Below are 22,798 nucleotides of genomic sequence, written 5' to 3' on the forward strand. Positions count from 1 at the left end.
GCTGCTTCTCCTTCTTTCCATTTTTGTTCCAGTGGGTACATGTTATGTCTCCTTCCATCTTACACTCTCCTTAATACACCTATTGTACCCAACCTTGCGACCTCCTTCGTAGTAGGTTGGTGCAAGAGGGCACAGCCTTGGGAATAACAACACAAACATGATGAGATTAGATTTACATAAAAATGAAATCAGGGTTGCCTACTCTTTGCTTTATTGCAAATCCTACAGCACCTGGTATTTCTGAAGCCCCCAGCTGCTGGGGGTTTGTCACCTGAGGACCTCACCTTCTGGGTGAGGCTGAAGGACCTAACTAAATAAATTTTAAGGGATGGAAATCACAAATCTGGAAATTTCATGGGTTTTAGACCAAACCGGTGATCAACCCTGATTATATGAGATCTTTTTTATTGTTCCAAGGATTTTTCTCCTCTTATCTTCTGGAAAGTGTGTCTGCATAACAAAATCTCCCCAACTCCTTTTTGTGATGCAAGTACAATTTATTTTTGGGACTGGTAGAGTCCTCTTTTGGATGGAATCAGAAAAAGGAACTACCAAAACACAGAGGATAATGGAAACCTTTGGAAATAAATGAATAATTGAGTGATCGTCATTGGGAAGATGATCTCTGTTGTGAATTTAGCAGATTCTTGAAGACTGAAGTCCTTTCTTGCTGGCAGCACTGGGACAATTTTCAGTTTCTTGAGACTGAATGCAGGTTTTGGCCATGTGCCGGTTCCACGTTGGGACCAGACGGGCCAATTGTGCAGCCTGAACTGCTCTGGAGATCGGAAATCTGGGATGTCGCCACGTCAGGTACATTTGGGCACAGCCTATCTGCACAGGTGGCAGATCAGGCCAGGGTTTGCCACACTGTGGTGCCAGCCTGCCCCATCTCTCAGGGGTGCGGGTTTGGTGGTAGCAGCACTCAGCGTGTTGTGCTCTGGGCTGAGTCAGTGCCAGCCAGCCTGGTGGGTTTGGGCGTAAGTTTCAGTCCTCTATGAGTACAGCTGAGCTCACCTGACTAATGCTTCGGTTTGGTAGTTGTAATGGCTCTTTCCCATGTAATACAATTTCCTCTCCCACATGATCCTGTGTCCAAACTAAAGGTCAGACCCTCATCTGGTTTAAATCAGTATGGCTGTGCTGATTTCATGCTTACGTATACTAACTAATGAGCTGGAAATTTACAGCTAGCACTGTTATACAAATGGATGGAGACTCATGGCGCTGGGGTCATCAGCGATGACGAGAGCGAGGATGTTGAGATATTTTGGAGTTCTTACTTGTGACGTCCATAGCTGAGAATTTGGAAAAACACCCTGCCATACTCTTTGTGGGGGCCTAGGGCTCTGCTTTCAGTTAGATTTCAGCTTTTTATAATAAACTGTCTCTACTCCTACGCCATTCCTGCACAAGCTATTCTTCAGTGTAGCGCTGCTAACGAACCAAACATGGCCATCCCCAGATCCCAGACCTTACTTGTAAAACTTGTATTTGCTTAAATGGCAACCAACCTCAAAGCCCTTCTTGTTTGTAAGTCTAGTGAGACACAACAGAGGCACTTTTGTGGCAGTGTATTGCGAGTGGCCTCAGAAACTACCGTTGATGCCGGTGTAACCCCCTTCTGAGTTAAACACTGAGGGAGCAGCGGATGAAACTGGGAGCTGTGCCACAACAGTGGATTGTCAGCAGCTGAACTGCTGTCTAGAAATGGAAAATGTATTTTCACATCTTCTGCTATTCTCCTCTAATGGATTTTGAGGTTTTTTTCCCCTGTTTCCCCTGCCTAACCAAGCTAGAAGTCTGTGTACTTCGACTACTGTTCTTCCTTAAAGACTTTTAGTACTAACACAAGTGTCCCTCTCAAAATACAACAATATTTTTTGAAAGGATTTGAAACAGAAGAAATTTTTATCCGGCAAAAATACATTATTCTGGTATTCTTTTTTTTTACCTTTGTGAAATGCAGAGTGTGATACTACTGCCATCCTACACTTGAGTACTCTTTTGTGGAAGAAAACAAATATGACCAGATTAATTACTTGGCAATAGATTAAATCTCTTAAAGAGAGCTGAAGCTGTAGGATGGCTACAGCAATACTGTGTAGGCATTTTAACATCAGAAGTCTGCCAGGAATGAGTGCTCCAAAGCTGATCCGTGCTGATTCATGCTCGTCCCACACACGTTCCTCAACAGAGTGGTTTTTCCCTTCTCCTAGCTTTTTCCAGAAGGTGTCACTGTTAGGCAGTGATGGTCAAAAAGTCTGTAGATTTAAAAATAAATGAATGAAAAGGACTTCATGGCTCTTATTTTCTTGAAATGATTATTTAACTCCTAATAAATCAACATCAACAGTTTAAAACATTAGCATAGGAACAAGAAATGGGAGCATCAAAGTTTCTTCATAATTTGAATTTACAATCTGTCATCCTAAAGAAAATTCAGCATCTCAGGCCATTAGTCTAATAGCTGAGAGTGTGAAATTACCAAAATTACTGAGCAGTTTTAAAGCCTACTCTTTTAATGCTCATATTCTGTGCGTGCACACAGGGGGATACATCTGAGAAGCACATGTGTGTACCAGTGGATGCAACTTCACAATGAAAAGCTGCAAACAAAAATATTTATTTTCCAGGTATTCAGTGAGATGTGGTTTGTTTGCAGACTTCAGCTTCCACTGGGCTGTAGGTCTCAGCACAGTGCACCGGAGGCCCTTACGAAATGAGTGGATGACACAGATTTGGGAAATGTTGCTGATGTGGGTAAGAACTGGAACATAGGGCTGCAAGGGTGGATGAGCATGAGGGCTCCACCATCCAAAGGGGATATACATATTAAAACGAACTGCAGAGGCTCACACCTAGGAACAGTGAGCCAGAAGTGCATTGGTAGGCAACAAGTGAAGAGAAGAAAACTTGAGTTATGGTGGTTACTAATGAGCTGCTGATATAATCTGTCATTGAAAAAATGTAATTATGGCCTAGAATAAAACAGAGAGTTGTTTCCAGTGAAGCCAGAAGAGCTTTAGTACCTCTGACCTGAGGCTGGCTGAGCAGTCACCTGGAAGGTTGCACCTAGCTCTGGTTCTTTGCCTTGGGAGGTGGTGAGTGTGGGCTGGAAGTGGAAAAGCAGTAGCATGCTTGGGGAAGCCAACTGTAGCATGCCAGAAACATGATCTAGGGTGCAGGAAAGTGGCAGCACAGAACTAGTAGGGGGGAAGTGGCCATTTGAGCTGGAAAGTAGAGAGATGGAGTTCGGGGACAGAACCCCCTCTATCTGCTGTAAAACTAACTATAGACTATATCATGTCCTTAATTATAACACAAGGCTAGAGTTAACAGTTCAGGAGAGCCTGTGTCCTTCCTGTGTCTCCATGAGAGAATCATATGCAAATGCTGGATCATTTGTTCCTCTCCCACCTGCACTCTGCATGGAAATGATGCAGCCCCAGAAGTGATGCTACGTGACATATCTTCTGTCTCATGATATCATAAGTATAAACCACCACGTAATGTTCTTGGGGAGGAGGGAGAGTAGAGCAGTTTTTCTGCTGCACGCCCTGTGCAGACGTTGGTGCGGTGCTGGTTTACCAGCGAGGAGTCGAGGCCTGCAGGCTTCTGCCAGTCTCCTTCACCTGATGCTTATTTTGAAATTGAATCCCTAAGATAGGACAGTCACTTTGCTCTGGTCATGGTAACCTTCCTGAAGAGCTCCGTCTTGTGAAAAAACACTGTAACAGGACCAGTTTTGAGGCAGGGGTGGATGGGTGAGCTCCTGGGGCTCCTTTGAGTCCAGTGGGAAAGGGGTCCCTGCAAAAAGTGCAGTGACCGCAACAGTCCTGGTTTCACTTTGTGCAGACTTGGTTTGTGAGCCCTTTGGAGTGAAAAGCCAACGTGAAAGAGGGGCACAAAGCCGTAACGCTCCTGCGATATCTGCTTCCCCAGGATAGCCATCATAGCGGAGAGAGGAAGGGAGAGCAGGAGGGAGCAGGGAGGGAGGCAAGGCGAGCATCTGAGGTATGTCCCTGAAGGACCCTACCAGGGCAGACTTTCAAGTACTCGTTTTTACAGCACATTCTTTAGGAACAAATTTTCTATTTAACCGATGTGTTGACAAATCAATCCTGATCTGAATTTGTACATTGCTTTGATTCTTCAGGCAAGTCTTGGATATGTAGCCAGATTTTTAATATAGAAGCAACTGGAAGTAGGTCATTTCCGCCCTTCAAATACCACTAAAAAGCTCCACTATGCTATGGAAGAAAGGGAAAAGTTTTCCCTGTCTTTTCATCTTCCTAGGTTTCTGCTGTGCAAAGCGCTCTATGAAAATAAATTGGCATCAAATAAAAATTATTTCCTTTTTCCTTCAATTTTACTCTTCATCAGGACAGTTTTAATGAAATCCATCTATTCAGTTTGTGGGATTCTAGTAACGTACCTTCTCATTATACCATAAATAATGGCGAAGTAAGAATCTTACGACTATTACTTTTAAATCAAAGTTATGGGTTTTCTAATGGATTCCATAATACAGATTTCAAAGTTTACAGTAGTTTAACCATAGACAAACATTGTATCCTTCCCTTCTTTGTAATTCAGCTGCTCTTTATTTTCTTCTGCAGCTTCATATGGTTTAAACATCTGCGCCTTCGGAGCTGTTCCATGCTTGCTCGCCTTATTAGAGTGTTTGGTGCCGGAGCCTCCGACCGAACGCCAGAGTCCTTCCCTTTGTGTTCCTCAGTGACGTACACAAGAACTTTGAGGTGGTGTAAGAACAGAGGGATTCGTGGCTAATAAATACTTCATCTAAATGGGTGAGTGTTTGAGCTGGGCTGTTAGCTTAATTCTAACCATAAGGAGCAATAACCGCAGCATACTTTGGGTGGGAGAAGACATCAATCACTGTCACTTTTCAGCAGAGGAAAATGAGCGGAGGGGGAAGAAGGTGGGGTAGATTTTAGCTTTTGGAAACCAGGATGTAAGCTTTTCATCCAGGCTAATTATTTTCTGGGTTGTTGGTGTTCCTAACTGCCATCTTGCAAATTTTATTTGTTACTAGGTAAAATAGAATGATTAATGTGTGTATTCTGACCAAGGCTGGCTACAGATATGTTACTCAATTGTGTTAGATCATAGGAAGACCATCAGCCATATTGGTCCCTGGATGCGTAGGAAGGTTTTCCACAGTAACTCCCTTGACGTACCAGAATTGACATACCTCTGTTGTGCTCTGAAGTTTATTTCAAATTATTCAGCTTAGGGAAAAATGATTATTAAAAAGCTCATTGACACTGTCCCTTCCTATTTGGTTTTCGGACACTATGTGCACTCAGGGAAATCTCATTTTCATCAGCAGTATCACTGCTGGCACTGGCATGGGGAGAGGGGCAGCTCTGACACTGTGTTGCTGTCTGTGCCCATTGCCAGCGGAGGAAAGAGATCTCCTATATGTCTTATTCATTTAGAAGGGAGGCTTTTCCACTTGCAAAGCTTCAGTCTCCTAACTATATTCACCATAGATGTTTTTTCTCACAGACGTATTCTGCCACTTTGAAGCAGCTGAGTTTTTGTAAATGAAATGCATTTTCCTCTTTATTCTGGAAAACTGCTGCCATTCAGATGAGTTTCTACTTCTCTTAAATCTCTCCCACTGCCTAATTTGTTTGAGAGCCAGCTGACTCATATAACAATACATAAATGAGAATGAAATGAGAAGGGCATTTGCTCTACATTTTCTCCTAATCATTATTACTCTATTCGTGTCAGCTTTAGATTTACATCAGATTAAATTTTGACTAGAAGGAAAGCTGACACAATCCATCGGGATCTCCTAATTAAACTTTTTCAATCTGTTGTATTCCACCCCCCCCCCCTTTTGTTATAACTTTTCAAGTTTTAGTGGCCTGATCAGGTTGGAAATATTCTGCTTGTACCCTTTGTAAAAACATGGATTACATTCCTGTACCGAAATGGTCATAAAGTTTTGCCATTCACTTCAGTGGAGCTAAGAATTTTTTTCTGTATCAACAGAAAAACTATCATATCTTTTGATAATGCTTTTTATTTACAAAACAAAAAAAAAAAGAAGAAAAAACATATTGCTTTTAAAGGCAATAAACATAAATAGTTTCATAATATAATTTTTTCCCAAGAAAAGCATTTTCTAAACAGAACTTTTTAATTGAAAAAGTTTTTTTTCCAATTTTAACTTCAGCCTGTTAAAAATTTGATGGATTGGTTTCTTATACTTTGTTGCTCTTATTTTTTTCTTTTCCACTACCATTTCTTTGAATCTTGCTTCTATTTTCAGTTCATTTTGTCGTCTTATTGGTTTCCATTTTTATTTCCTTATATATATTTGTATGTATGTATGTATATATTTTTTTTCTTTTGCTCTTTGTATCTCTCCATCATTGGAGGTCTCCATTCCCTTCCCTCCTCTATCATCTCTCTTGTCCTTAATCATACTGCTGCTCTATTACTGAGGAGGTGACTAGAACCTCAGAATATACTTAAGAGCATCCTTGTACTCCTCTTTTTTGAAAAATTGTAATTCTTAATACTACCATCTAGCATGCAGCTGCTAAGGAAGGAAGACAAAACACCAGGTAGCTAGGGACTGAAGTAATACCTATAAAATGGAAATGGACAGTGTAAAGCACAACTCCTGAGCTGGTGTTAATAATGTAGTTGTTGGAGGAAAAGACCGTCAACATCACATTTGGTCTCAGTAGTGGAGAGACTCAGCATAAGGTAGAGCTCCAGTGAACAGCTGGCATGAGGAAACCCAGCAGAAGCCTGGGAGAATATTGAATGGTTTTATTGGGTCTTTCTCAACACATCTATGCATGCAGAACTAGTAATTTGCTTTGATAACTGCAAAGCTTTAGATAAATGCATGGCAGGCAAGATTTGCAATAGTAGCTAAGTTGCAATTTTGGTACACATCTAGAGGATGGAGAGCTAGAAATCTGATCCAGCCCTCAGGAGCATACCTGATGCAACAGCTCCCAGTGATGACTGGAAAAAGGGCATTCTCGGTTGCTTGAGATGATGACTGGGTGTGCATCAGAAGCTCGTCTGGTTTGACTAATCTCCTGTCGGTAGCCTGCCTTCTGCTTAATGATGTTTGGGGTCAAGAAATTAAACTTCCCCTTGCCTTAGTTCTTTGAAAATTTTGTTTCTAGGCTTCCTAATACATAGTAATTATGTAGGATTCATCTTAACACGCTGGTGGGTGTGTATTTGGGAGAAGGGGGTTGAGCAGACTTTTGAATAATAGCCAGAAGTCAGAGGACTTTTTCAGAAAGCGGGAGATTTAGATCCTAAGCACTTTTCAACTCTAAAGGGTTTTAACAGCTTTGTACACATAAAATGGATAATCTGCACTTGGAAGAGTGCTCTAGTGATCTTCTCTAAAGTATCCTGATACAGGCTGCCTTCTTCTATCAGTGGCGTTTTACTTTATGCAAGTTACCTAAATATTTTTTAAAGCACAGAAAAAATGACTTTCCAGCCTAATAATTAGGTCCATTGCCTTGGGAGATGGGGAAACAGATTTCCAATCTGTGATTATTTCCAATTATTACCTTGTGTTTTAACATGAAGTGAGGAAAATCAATGAGAGATTGAGGGTACCCTCTCCAACACCAGTCTACAGCTTTGTTGTTCAGACATTTATTAAGGAACTAGGTAGATTTAAAACTCCTTAATAAATGGAACTGAAGTCCCTATAGGTGTGGGCATTATTTTACTTATTGAGCTATTAGAGGAAAGCATTAATCATTCTCCTTAAATCTAGTTTTGGTTTCTAAGGCCTTTACTACAGATACTTTGAAGGAAGTACTCTCTCTCTAAATCAAACTTTCCTTTCAGTCTGTGACACCTTCTTTTTAAAACCATTTTTTTTCTTTCAGCCAGAACAACATTTTTATTTCTAACCACTCTGCACTGTTTTGTTTCCTTCAAATCAGTCATCAAACGGAGAAAAGCAATGAGTTGAACTTTTCTGCTTACCTGTTTAAATAATTCACTTCTTGCCACGATAAGTGAAATGAAGACTTTGAAAAATTTTGTGCCTTTCTTCTGGTACACAAAATGGAAGTGGCTGACCAGACTAAGTCTGCTCTTACTCTTGAAATAGTTCTCAACGGGGAACATTCAGCACAGTGGTTGATGTGTCAATGTGTTTGCCATTGAAGAATAAATATCTCCATGCCTACACTGTAAAACACTGGCCCTCCCCCAAGCGCCCAGGTACCCTCATGAGCATTATTACTGACCAGGCACGGACAAAACACCTCAGCCCTGAGAGATGTAGCTGATTATGTCAAAAGGGAAATCCAAACCACATACTTAAAAGTTGTCTGGAAACACGTTTGATACGTCACTAAACCTGAAGGCTACTTGTTTTGGCACTTCTCCCATAAGTGACCATCCCTCACCCCTTCCAACTAATTTATTAAAACTGTTTGGCAGTATAATCTTGAGAGTCTTTCAATTCAGTGTCATTAATTTCAGAAGCACCACCTCCCTTACAATAATAAGGAAATTGATCTTGGCATCCAAATTACTTCTGCCTTTTCCACACTGGATCTCTTCGAGGGACTACTTCAAATAATTCTCTTGTAATTCATGTGAGTTACTACATATCTGTTAATCCTGTTAAGAAGAGAATAGTGATTATTTAGTTAAGGAGCTCATTGGAAAAATGATCTAAAGTGTGCTCTGAATCATTAAACAAAGCCGATAATTGAATTATGTAGCACTTGGGAGAAATTTCTGTGCTTGTTCCAGCGGGTCAGCAATGAATATCAGTTTCAAATGTACTTAACTTTGACTACAAGCACAAAGAATGTTGTTATTCTTTGTCAGTGTTTCTTATTTTCCCCCATGTTACCACTTAATTGATTTAAAATTTTGGGATTGAATGGATTCTAAAAAATATATTGTCATCCAGTTGTAATTCTTTTGAGCAAACTGAAGCATCTGTTGACTCATCTTGATGACACAGCTTGACTATTGACCTGCTGATCAGATGTAGTCCAGCACTTAGTGCATCTGAAAATCGAAATTTTTATTGTATTTTTCTTTTGGATAGATAAACTTTATTGCTTTTGAAAATATAAACTGAGGTACTGTTGCTCTCTCAAACCCCATTCCCCCCAATTCTCTAAAGAGATTGGTTGTCCTACTGAAAAGCCAAGCCTACCTGCCTTTTCACCAAGCATCCAGCAAAAGTCAAGATAAGAGATTCAGCAAAAGTCAAGATACTTGAGTAACATTTCAGAGGAATGGTGGAAATCTGAAGTGCAGTGGTGAGTGTGTCTCTTGAAAAGATCTGACCAGTCTTGCAGGAAGAAGATTTATCTACTTAACTGGTAACAAATTACAAATCAAACCCTGTTTTTAATTTTGCTCTTCTTGTAAGAATATTGTAGCACCAAATGACAGGACAGACCATGAAGACTGGTGCTTTAAATGCCTATTTTCAACATTATAAAAGTTACAGGATTCTCTTTTTATCCATTTCTTAATTCTGAAGATGTTTCTGGCATATTGAGCCCTCTACTGCACTTTACCTTGATAGGTAAAAGGGAAATTCGAACCCAGTGTTAATACTGTAGTTAATGCTAGCTATACATCTTCAGCAGTATTATATTAGGTATATGAAAGCAAAACAGGGTTCAAACTAGCAAAAACCATAAAAAAAAGTTTTCACACACCCCCTCTTGTAGTGCTTTGAAAGATTAGTTTTGTAAAGCTGAAAACAATTAAGAATGAAATCATTTGGGAGAAAGCATTTAAACAGAAAAATGTGAATGATAATTGGGAGCTGCTTAGGAATATTTTACCAAATGCTCCAAAAGCCACAATTGAGAGAGAAGGCCATATTGGTTTAAAAAAAAAATACCACCCAAACAAAACAAAACCAAACCCTGGCTCAAAGGGAAAGTGGAAACAGATATGAAACAAAAAAAACCCAAAACAAAACAGGAAAAATGCAAATTTATATAAAAATGGAAGAAAGGCAAATTTGATAGTAGTACGAGTCAGAAGGCAGGAATCATTCAACACTTGTTAAGGAAAAAAGAAAAAAAGCACACGAAGGGAGAACTCCAGTTTGCTTCTAGAGTGTAAGAAGGAGGTTTTAAAATTTACTAAGAAATCCTACAATTGTATTGCTTCATTGCTGAAAGAAAGTGGTAGAATTGTCTATAATGACACAAAGGGTCAGAACTGCTCAGTAAGTAGTCATGTCCTGAATACAGAGAAAGAGCCAAGAGATATATTCACATCAGTCATCCCATATTTAAGAAGGACATTGAACACATGCCATTCAAACTACGTATTTTAAAATCAGCTAGCTTGATAAACCTCCCTCTAAATATTTGTTCTCATCTAGAGTTGGGAAAAATTAATCCCATACCAATATTTTAAAAGATCAAGAGAGTGACCCCAATAGCTGGAGGAATTGTGGGAAAGTGCTGAAGGACTTTTACATGAAAAAGGAAGGGAGGGTCCTAGTGTCAGCATCAATTGACATAGGTATACAGAAAACAGCTCTTGCTATCTTATTTTTTAAAAAATGAGATAAGTTTAGTTGATAAAGACAATGGCACCAATGTGTTTTGGCGTTTAGCATTCTGGTCAAGACATGAAAGGGACAATTAGTAATACAGCGTAGATTAAAACCTCAGCATGAGGTCTCAAATTGTAAGCGTCTCAGGGACCTGTCATTAATAAGAGGACAGGTGGTTCTTGGCCTTTGCATTGGTAACATTTTCATCACTGATACAGAAGAAAATACAAAAATTATTTCTGATAGGGTTTTCAGAGGACACTGAGACTGGGCATGAAGGAAACCATACAAAAAGAAGGGCTTAGAGTACTGATACAAAGAGAGAGAAAGAGAGAATAATATATTTTCATATGGGAAGGTCATTCATCCAAGAATAAAAAGTTACAGCAATGCCACAGAGGAGCTAATGACTGTGCAAAAGTGGTGACAATCCTGTGAGCAGGCTCAGAGGATGGCTCTTCTGAGAAGTTTGGTTTTGGCTTTTTGCTACGGCAACAAAAAATTCATTGGTATGGCTAGCAAGTATAGTCATGGGTTGTCTATTGCTGCAATTCAAGGCAAGCCTGTTTTGGGAATTAATTCTGGGAAGTCCTGCAGTCTGTGAGAGGGTCAGGCTAGATGGTCCCTTACAATCTATGAAGCTGTAAAGAAAGAAATGACCATCCAAACCAGGAAAACACAGGGGGAGGGGAAGAGATCTGCCCAGGTCTGAAAATATTGTTGCAGATGTCACAATTCACATAACATTTGGAGAGTTTTACGCTAATGTAATCCATCTCTGCAAAAATGACACATCTGTTTCCACTTTCTGTTCCTTATATTATCTTTGTAACATCACTGTAGACTCCATCTGGAACTGAAATTCTCTTTAATTTTTTTAAAGCAGCGTTCCTGATAAAATCTGGCATTGTAATGATTTGAAAGCAAGGATAAGCTTGGAAAATGGAACATTTTCTGTTTCCTGCCCATGTAACTATGGTCCTTCCCTTTCTGCAGGCACACATGGTAAAGATATATACAAATATGAATGCATTTACGCTGCCTGTATACTGTGAAGAAAAAAAAAAACAATTAGACTAAGAAAATAATCATTGCTTTGTATTAATAACATGCGTACTAATCCTAAAAACAAATTAAAATGCATTTGGAGAAGTATTTTAAATATTAATAAGCATGATTTCTAACTTTGCAGTATTAATAATTGTTTTGCTGTTCCTTATTTTTATTACTTATGTTTTAAATTCTCTCTTGGCTTTGTAGTGAATCCAGGCTGCTGGGGCTTGGTCTTGTCTTACTGCAGTTTAAAGGAATTTTACCGTTGACTTCAAGTAAGAGCCAGCTCTACTTTTACTTTTGCTTTGCAGCCTCTTTTAATTTCCTTTACTGTATGCATTAGTCCAGAGGTAATACTCCCAATCCTCTTATGGAAAGATCCTTTTTAATTTCAGCTTTTAACTATTTCAGTGTAAGTGTGAATTAATATTTTTTTGTGTGTTTTGATGATTCATACTGAGGGGAACTATTAATCTGTATCCTCAAGCTGTTTATATATGCATTTAACTGGGGAAAAATATATTTGGAAATCTAAAAATGTTCTTGGTTAATAATGAGTGATCTTTGGTGTGTCTTATTGCACTAGGAAGAATGAATAAATGCGATTACTGGAAAACCTGTTTAGTCTCACATCATGTTTCCTCTAGAGGTCCCAGTACAAAGCCTACTGGAGTCAATGGAGGCTTGGAGTGCAAGCATTCTTCCAGTGCCTTTGGTTTAGCAATAACAGTGACTTACTAATCTTCAGTTGCTAGACTGGGGTGGATATCTACCTTTCCAGGAAAAAATGAGCACTAATGTTTTGCTCAGGGAAAAGGAGGAAAAGAAAAGAAATTTTTAAAAAAATATATTTTTAAGCAATAAATCAATTGAATCCCCTTTAAAATGAGAGGGAGCTAATCAGGAGGGTTTTGTGGTAACTTACGAATCTCTCTGTGTCTTTTTCCTGGCTGGCTAGTCAGGCACTTCAGGCTTTTTGCTGGGCAGGAAAGGAGACAATAAGTAATACCAATCATGACAAAAGTTTGAACGTGGAGTAAAAGAGGGCAAGTCCAAGGAGGACTGAAGGCCACTTCTTGTCCAGGTTCATAGCTTAGTTTAATTTAGATGTTTTTATGGAGGAAGAGAAGGGAAATATTTTGCAGTGTCACATGTGATTATAATGGAACTACCTCTGGACTTCTTTCTTCTTTTGTTCCCTTGTGCTCCTGTTTCCTGCCTCAGGTTTGGGAAGGAAATGCGCTGCAGCTCCGACACAATGACCTAGTCCTTCACAGCATGCAGGAAAGGTCTGAGAACTTGTTAACAGCAGTGGCCTGGCAATATCCTTTCTCTCCTTACAAGATTTGTCAAGACATAACTCATCCTCATGACTTCACTCCTGCTTTTTCCCAGTGACTTATCTGTGTGACGACAACATTCAATAGGCATTTTGTCTGGTAAGAGCCAACTAGCATCTTGAAGCCATGGTCATTCTTCAACTTTTCCATCAAAGACAGAGAGGATTTTTAAGTGTTTTTCCTGTGCCCGAACTGAACAAATACTTAGCCAATAATAATGCCATCAATCCATCCTGTCCATCTGGGACTGATATTTTTACTCTCTCCCTCTCCTTGTCCTAGATATCTACTTGTCTAATCTGGATAGCTATCTATTGGTCTAACCTAGATAGATAGATAACTAAGAAAATGAAATCACAGTGGGAGGAACTATTTTACCAGCTTTTAAAACATCACAGAGAACAGTCCATGCTACAGTTCATGGGGCTATTTAACCCTTAAAAAGTCTGTCTTTCAGGGAAGACTAAGCATAGAAGATAAAGTTCCAAATACTTTACAAAGACAAAAATAAATCAAGAAGTAAGTCTTCAAAGAGTGGGAAGATTTCTGTGGAGTTTAGAGGACACTGAATCAGCTCTCTGGCCACATCATGCAGTCTTGGCTGTCAAGTTTTACTGATCAATAGTCATAATAGTATTGAAGATTGCGCAAGTGAACAAGGCAAAGCGGGTGTGTATGTGTACACGTAACATCAATCCTGTATGTTTACAACTCCTCAGTAATCAAGAATGTTGTGTGATTCCCTGGTAAGCTGCTGGGCACACACATTTTTCCTTTTTAAAGATTTTTAAAATTATTATTATTCTTATTGTTATTATTATTATTATTATTAAGAGGACCAGGCCACCACAGTGAACCTCCAGTAAACAAACCATCAGTGTATGAAAATTATATCTTACCAGAACTGGAGTTTAAGCTAAAGATAAAAAATCTTAAGGCTAGAATTTAGTAATACTTATAGTCTTATGAAGATTTTAAAAAGCTCACTTGGAAAAAAATTGCATACCCACTTTTTTTGTTACCAAATCAAACCAGGCTTAGACTGAGAAAGTCTGAAAGTTGTCAACGTGGAGTAAATAAACTGAGTCTGCAGTAGTAAGACAGTTGCAAAGATGGGCCCATCACAAAACCTGCCCTCATAGCTAGCACAGTTTTCAGTAGAGGCATCTGCTTCTGTTCTCGAGTAGAGAAAATGAGTTATCATTTCAACTCAAAAGGAGTTAACTCAAGGATTGCCATTTTAACTCCCCTTTGGCCAGATGTGAAACATTAGGTAGGTAGTCTGTCGGAGCTGGATTTGCAGGATAATAGGGTCTAGCCGAGTGCACTGAGCTCTATTTGCAACAAAACATTCATTACCATATTATTGAAAGGTTGTTACAAGCATAAATCACGATATAACAGGTTTTGATTCACAGTTTATGTTAAGACCTTTGAACCTCCCTAGGAGGGAGATGGAAAATTAAAGGGAAGTTAAATAGGAATGAACTGAGTATACATCACATTACTACTTTGTGCTGTTCAAACAGTGAAAAGTGTACTCACCGCAAGTGGGAATCTGTTGTCTTTAATCAGGGCTCATGAGTATAAATTTTTGGTAAAGCTCCTTGTAATTTCCTTTGTTTAAATGCAAGAAATCTTTAAGGAATTTATCAAATTTGCTGGAGGCCATTTCTGATCTGTGAAATGAAACAATCTGACAACATTAATTGATTTTAGGGTTTAAGAAAAATTGACCCATGAAAAGAGAGTGCATTATTACTTTCGTACAGTCAGGATGGTGTTGAACTGACTTGGGCACTATATTAAATTATCTGTTTGCCTTTATTTTTTTTCACCACAGAAATGGGACTGACAACTTGATGTAAGATTTTCCCATTTGCAGAAAGGACAAAGAAATGATCCATAAAGTTTGGGTTTACTTTTGATTTATTTAACATTTTTTATGTTAAAAAAAGTTATTTTCAAAATGAAAATGCTTTCTGAGCAAAATGCCAAAAATGCTTTCCTGTTTGAAATATTTTGCCAGGCTAAACACAAATTTGCAAAAGCCTTGGGTTTCCCAGAAACTGGATTCTTTCATACAACTTCTGCAACTTGTCAAAAAAATTAATCCAGTATTAGTCTTAATTTGCACTGATATGAGTGTGAGAGGGGAGTTGGGCCACATGTTTCCATTTGCTCATTCTAAGCCCTTTTATGAAGTGTCCAATTTCAGTACGATCGTATCAGATTTGAGATATCCACAGATCTGCTCTGAGATCAGCCAGCTAGAAACATTTTGAAAGGTGGTGGTGAGTGTGTGTGTGTGTGTATGCACATGTGCACATTTGGAGGTTTTCTTTGAGGCTATGGATTGCGATTTCATCCAATTTTACATAAGCCATTTAGTTTTCATGGAAGCTTTAATCAGTGATAGAAGAAAACAGTTTTCATTAATCAAATTTAGAATGCAGAGGATGACTTAACAGTGAAGTGTGTGCTTATGTTCGTACTTCAGTCCCAGTTCATATGCTTCAGTCCCAGTGTGCTAATTTTCCCCGCGTTTTTCCTCCCAACCCAAGAACACCATGTTCTGTTCGAAAGATTGACGTTGACAAGGCATGAAGACGTTTCTTTCTATAGATATTGAACCACAGGTTCACCGGTTTTGTTACTTAATCCTACTTTGGAAATTTTCAGAAGTCATCAGTTATGGAAATGATCAAAAGCAAGAGCTGTAGCACTACAGAGAAAGATTTCTTGTTTAAAATGAATGAGAATGGTCACTCAAGGGTTGCCTTAGTAATGTTCAGTTCTGAAGGGCCAGGGAACCATGATGCAATTTCATAGACATCGCAAAATGGAATTACTACAATAATAATAACAATAATAATAAATAGCTCCTCTTAAAATAAGAATTTTTATGATAATGAAACTCATGCTGGTTGAAACATATTAGACACTAGCAACGGAATCAAATATCAAGATATTGGCATAGCAAGATAGAAAGAGAAGACTAAAAGAAAGACCTGGTCTCATTCCCTGTTCTGCTGTTGGACCACAGGAAAATCTCAGCTCCAGTAAAATCAATGGGGTTTTGTACTAAATTCAGTTGATCCTGCTTTGTTTCCCTCCCCTCCCCCCCAATGTATGATGCATGAAGAACTTAAATCTGTGTCTTTACATGCATTCGGTGAAGAAATAATGACAATAGCTAAACCCCGAGGTTGATTAGTCAGCTGATTATCTGTGTGGAAAAGAAATTGCACAAAAATGAAATTAAAAACACCCAAGGAGCTTGCTAAATCAGGAAATGCAGATTTGGATGGATTCCTCATAATTAACTAGGCCCACATATTCCTAAATATATAAGCATCCCAAGTCTTTTAAAAGAATCATAGAATCATAGAACAGTTTGGGTTGGAAGGGACCTCTAAAGGTCATCTAGTCCAACCCTCCCCGAAGGGCAGGGACATCTTCAACTAGATCAGGTTGCTCAGAGCCCCGTCCAACCTGATCTGGAATGTTTCCAGGGATGGGGCATCCACCACCTCTCTGGGCAACCTGTGCCAGTGTTTCACCACCCTCAGCATAAAAAATTTCTTCCTTAGATCTAGTCTAAATCTATCCCCCTTTAGTTTAAAGCCATTCCCCTTGTCCTGTCACAACAGGCCCTGCTAAAAAGTTTGCCGCCATCTTTTTTATAAGCCCCCTTTAAGTACTGATAGGCTGCAATAAGGTCTCCCCGAAGGCTTCTCTTCTCTGGGCTGAACAACCCCAACCCTCTCAGCCTTCCTTCATAGGAGAGGTGTTCCATCCCCCTGATCATTTCTGTAACCCTCAAAGAAGTCTTTGAGTATCACTGTATGTGTTGAGGCTGGAGTTTCAGCCATAATTCTTGATTTCCTCTGCCTATGTATATACAAGCCAGAACACTAACATTGTTTTTGTAACATTTCTGGGTGTTTGACTATGTTTTGTACAGTATATAGTCAAACAGCCAGGTCAGAGTGTAAGAAGATCAGCCTCTCTTCTTTTTTATTTCTCGTATGGCATGTGTCAGCAGGATGGGCACAGTGTGAGTTTTGCCAGGTTGCTTTTTCATGTTTCCTCCAAAAAGCACTGCTTCTCCTGTAGACTTAGGAAAACAAATGACTTGCGTTTCCAAAGGTTTGGTCTTATTACTGTTTGACAGTGGGTAGAAGACACTATTGCGTATGATCTTTTTCTTCACAGTAGTCTTTCTGAACTCTTCAAAGTGTTTTCTTTGGAGCCTGCTGCTATCTCAGAGGAAGCCAGGCAGCCAACCAAGAGCTGATTCAGTATCCTTTAGCTTCCTTGTGCAACCAAGTGTTGCTGGTTGTGCTTTTACTACTACGATGCACCACAATAAGCTCTGGACAAGAAAAGGAACAGAAGGAGGGTATTATTTTCGCCAGCTCTGAACATGATATTCTTGTCTGGCGAAATTTTTTTTAGCCTTCATTCTTAAGAAACTTCAAAAAGCTTGTAAAGGTGATGGATAGGAGAGACTTTCATTGCAGATGTATTATGTGGTTGAACTATATGCCCTCTCACACAGGTGTGTTTGGTTGTAATGGAGAGCTTGTGTCATGCCGTAGCTGGTTGGGTATTCTCAGCAGCAGATTTGCTGTGATCTCACAACTCCTGACCAGAAGGCTGCCCTCTGATGTGACCACAGGGAGAGGGATAGGATCCGTCCTTCCAAGGATCATTGCTGGTAATTCCTTTCCAAGGTCAGCGTATCTCCTTTCTGCCTGTTATCAAAATGTTGATCTCACAACCCATTCACTAGTGAAGCAGAGGAAAAACAGCTGCTATAGGACCAACAGCATCATAATTTTCATTTATATCAGGAGTTAAGTTCTGAAACGAGTCCCCTGTTATGCCCACTTTTTGCAGTTTGTTCACTCCAAGACCACGTTACAGTGTGGACCAAACTGGTGAGCTTTCACATCCGAAGATGCGATCCAGCCAAGTTCCTCATGTGCTCACACCACTTCTGACCCATTGGGCCAGACTAGCACTAGTTTGCAGTAAAATCCTCTGTAATGAGAAAGTGGAGAAGCTGGGTCCTCAGGAACAACTTTTTCTCTCTAAAGATGTGCTCCTATTACAATCCACCATTTACTAATGCAGATGCAGACAGTATCTCAGTTTCTTGTTGTGAACATAGATATAGATTAGTGTTTGCTGGAAACTGGTGACTGAGCAGCTTTGCATGATGGTACCTTCTATGCACAACTTTCCTCCAGAGCTTCACCCTACTGCATCCACCATCTAAGCATGGATGTTTCCCTCCTTGGCTGCTTCTCATGACTCAAAGCAAAGGCTACAGCTTCCTTCCTGCGTGACAGTAGACTGACCAGCTGCCGCACCTCTTTGCTGATGGATTGAAGTGTTTTCAGGCCTGAAGTTGCATTCCCTCCAGCTGCTACTGATGTATACAATTTTTACTAGGCAAGAATAAAGGGATTTAAGGGAAGAAAGAATAAAAGTGAATTGTCAAAGGAAATCCTGCTATTGGTTTCCACTATTTCCTTCTATTGTTGAATGTCGCAGATGCTGAAGTAAATTTCTACTGAGACGGGAATCCTACATTAACTATTGTCATCCATGTTTGTTCATGGCCAACAGTTAAATCATTCTTCCTTCTCATTTGAACAGCCGGAGCGTACAGTGGTATTTCAGGCATTTTTCTGAGTAAGCATGCATAATACTTCCCACAGGTCACTGTCCTCTGAAACGGGCCAAAAGTTTTGAAATAAAAATGTTGAACCTTCCATAAACTCTCTGGCAGCTCCTATGGAATTGCATAGAGCAGGATGCTTGCCAAAACAAACAACTTATATAAGTGCCACCTTTTTTCTTTTTTTTTTTCCTCTCCTTCCTAATGTTTTTAGGTTAATTTGTACGGAACATAATTTAATTCCTCCATGATATTGTTGATTTTGTCCCTGATGAGCTGTCTAGGAAATTTCTGAGAATCCCTTCCAATCCTGAAATGCTTCTCAAATCACTATCATCTGAAGGCATAAGTTCAGAGTATGAGGCAATCCCTGTTTTTAAATGTAGTGCTTAAAAGAGGGTTTAAAAACCTCATTGCAAATCAGTTCTAACAGTGTTATATCTGTAAAGGGAATCTGTGGTCCCCCTCCACCGATCAGACATGACATTGCCCTTGCAGGCTTGATTGTATTTTCTCTGCTTGAAAATGAATACCCTTTACTGGGTGAATGCAGGTCTCAAATGTTCATTCTGATCTGCAGTTCTACTCGCAAAAGGCACAAAAATGATCCCAGCGAGAAATCACCCGAAGAAAGAATCCAAGTAATAGGGTTAGCGGTTAATACTTGTTCATACACTGCAGATGCAATGAGTGGAAGAGTAGAAAGACAAACAGCAACCCAACTCATAAAGTGATATAACAGGCAGTGTCTTTAATAAGTTTTTTACTTGAGAGGGAAAGAATCTAAAAACTGTCTGAACATGGCCTATAGAGTTTTCCTTCAGAGGAGAGTCTCCTAGCTGTGGCAAATCCGCTGGTCCTGTGTCTCCCACCACTCCCTCCCCTACTGCAATAGGCAGCACAGGGACACGCAGGGGGCCCAGCTGTGACAGGACATACTTTAAGCAGCTACAGGCTCCACCTATGCCAATCTTAGCCCTGTGGCTGAAATTACTCAAGACGTTGGCATTACTGGAAAAGCTGGCTTCAAAAGTTTCCAGTCCCCCCCCTCCCCTGCGCCTTGTATCCCCCATGCTAGTGTTTACCATACCCTCAGGTTGCACTTCTGTGACAAATTAAACCAACCTGAGTCAGCACAGCCATGGTCTCATCCTAATACTTTGCTCTGGCTCCCCCACTGCCTCTCTTGTACTACCCCTGGCACTGAGAGTGCCAGGAAACCCTACGGAAAACCCTAATAGGTTTCTGTAAAGCCCTTTGAACCAGCTCTGAGTCACTGGGGACCATCAGTGCCAGCGTAAGAGGGGTGGAGATTGCAAGAGAAAGGGAGGGAGGATGGTGGCAAAGCCAGTTTAGATTGATTTAAGCTGTTGAGAAACCTCATCCTCATTGCACAAGAACAGCAGCATGTGGGGCTACTCAGTGAGCTGAATTACTGAAATGACCTACATTAAAAAAAAAACCCAACCAAAGCAAAAAAAACCCTTTTCATAAAGGGTTGCATTGGTGTGGCTGAAGGGGCAGCAAACTACCACAGAATATTTGTTCCTGTGGGGTCACTATGGCTCTCAGTCCATCCCATAAATTCCATCCTGTAAATTTCCTCCAGAACTAAGCAGTGAGTGGAACATGCAAGATCAGAAAAAAAGAAAGTTAAAAGGTCTTTTTTAAACTGAAACTGGTAGATTCTGATTTGGGTTGGAGGTACTTAATTAGAATGTCCAATTTAAATAGCCTGTTCAAAGTTATTGAACATATATGTAGATACTCTACACCTCAGTTTAGTCAACGAAAACCTGTTGTGCCTTTCAGGAAAGATAATTAACTCTCCTGTGTTTGCCAGAAATGTTGGAATATAAATCATCCCAACAGAGTGGTTTGAACAAATTAAAACCAGTCTGTTAGTGTGACAGCATGCTTATTTAACTCAAGATACAGTAACAGGTTCTTTGATGTCCTTTTAATTGAACCAGCTTCCTCAAATTATTTTCTACATTTCATTTTAATGTCTTCAATTATGTTTTTGTGTCTCATTGAAATAAAATCACGTTTATTTTATAGTGTTAGATGAAGCACCACCTGCCTTGAAACATTTTTATATAAAATATTTATAATTTTGACAGAATTTTAGGCACCAGATTGTGATGGTTATTTATTTATGTGAAGGACAGCAAAGCTTTTTTCCTTATCAAGCATACAAATAATCTGTGTGGCTGAACAAATGTTTCCTTTATCTTTCTGTTTGGATGTCTCTATGTGAGGATAATGTCTTGTGTTAAAAAGCTGTGTTTGTAGTTAAATGGATCTTTTAACATCGTACACTTCCCAGGACAGAGAAAATAGCAGGATTGTCCTTAGTAATGTGCTGCATCTTGTCCTTTTGCTGTTTATTAAAGAGGGACATTAGGACATAGCACTTGGCTTGCTGGGTGCCTATTAACGGATTTTACCCCCGGTTGTTCAGGGTCTGTGCATCTCTCCCAGTCTCATTTGTTTTGTTCCATTAGTACCCACATCATGTGATGGTTTAGTTTCCACAGCACCCAAGTGAATCTCCAGGAGGTAAAACTACTGCATGGTACCTGTCCTTTAACTATGTTGCTTTGGTTAGTTTGTATGTCATTATTTCTTTGGTGGAGCCATGTCTGCGTTTCTGCATATAGACCTTAAAGCAGAGTTGCCTTTCTTTCGTAGAACAGTGTGGTTATAACAGCTCTACTCCCATTGGAGCTGACAACGGCACTGTATAATACGTGTGGACATCAAAATTCAAATCAGTTCATGCCTTGCACCTTTTTCTTTAGGAAAAATAATAGATGGTCAGAATAGATCACTCAAGACATTAGTAGCATCTTTAAAAGAAGAAGCACCATCTAAAATGGACAGAAGAGTGATGTGACTGGTTCACACGCTCTGCAAGGATGCCTTCAGAGCTCTAAAAAAATGGGTTTCATCACAGGGCACAGCTATGTCCCAAATCACTTCCCTCATCTGTTCAGATGACTTCAAAGAAACCAATGAAATGCAAAAGTCAGCCTTGTGGCACAGTGAGCTGGAACTGATGCCTTCCACTGAGATTTATGGTTATATCTGGGAAAAAAGAAGTCTTTCTGTTCTCTGTCCTAAATGAAGCAACTGCTACCCTTACAGACAGGCTTATAAAGGGCTGTGGGTGCTGGCTCCAGAATTCTGCTTTCTTGGGTGGGGGAAAAAAAGAAAGAAGAAACCCTTAGCGGAGGTGAGGGAGAATGTAAGCATTTTGGTGTTTTGTATTACATACTTCTGTTCCTTGTCAAACCCTCCTCATTCCTGTTCTATTCATAGACTACTTTGCAGGAGAACAAACTGTAATAGTTAGCATCTGAGGAATTCATAGGCAAAATAGACTTTAAAGGCTCTCTTGGGCCAAACACCAAAACGTACAATTTATTATGCTAATTTGAATTAATGCACTTTGACAACAAAGTTCAGAGTTGCAACAGTTTAAGTCACTTAAATAACAGAGACTTGTTTTCAGAGTGTCTGAACTTCTGCTGTTCCCAGTGAATTCAGCAAGAAAAGAGAGCACTAGACAAGGAAAGCTTTTCCCCACACCCATCCCCAGTTCATACTTGGGAGCAAAAAATCCCCCACAGATAGCTCACAGTCTGTGCTTTAAACTTTTAAAATATTGGATGGAAATCACACTGGATAAGCCACACTATCCAAGCTTCAGGACAAGAGCTTAACAGGCCATTGGGTAGATCCCAAACCAAGGAATACGTCTTGCAGGTGTCAGAGGTTGGTAGCTGTGCTGTCCCCCGGTTCATTGGGACAATTTGTTGGATGACAAAGAAGGGGCCCTTCTGGAGAATCGTGCTATGGAAAGACAGTGCCTGCCCAGAAGCAGTGGAGAGTCATTGGTTTACTTCATCTTCCTTTATTATTGCAATATTAAACATAAATATTCATTATCTCTTTAATGTGCATTTTCTGTGCCTGAGTATGGCATCCCTAGAGTTAATGCAGAGGTGCCAGTTACTACAGTAGTCCTCCAATGCATATACTTCCTTGGAATTATCCTTATCCTGTTTGACATAAAATTGTCATTCCTAATTTTCATTTCTAATCTTTGTATTATTATAATTATGA

This window comes from Pygoscelis adeliae, unplaced genomic scaffold, assembly GCF_000699105.1.
Source record: "Pygoscelis adeliae isolate BGI_AS28 unplaced genomic scaffold, ASM69910v1 Scaffold15, whole genome shotgun sequence".
In the NCBI taxonomy this organism is placed as follows: Eukaryota; Metazoa; Chordata; class Aves; order Sphenisciformes; family Spheniscidae; genus Pygoscelis; species Pygoscelis adeliae.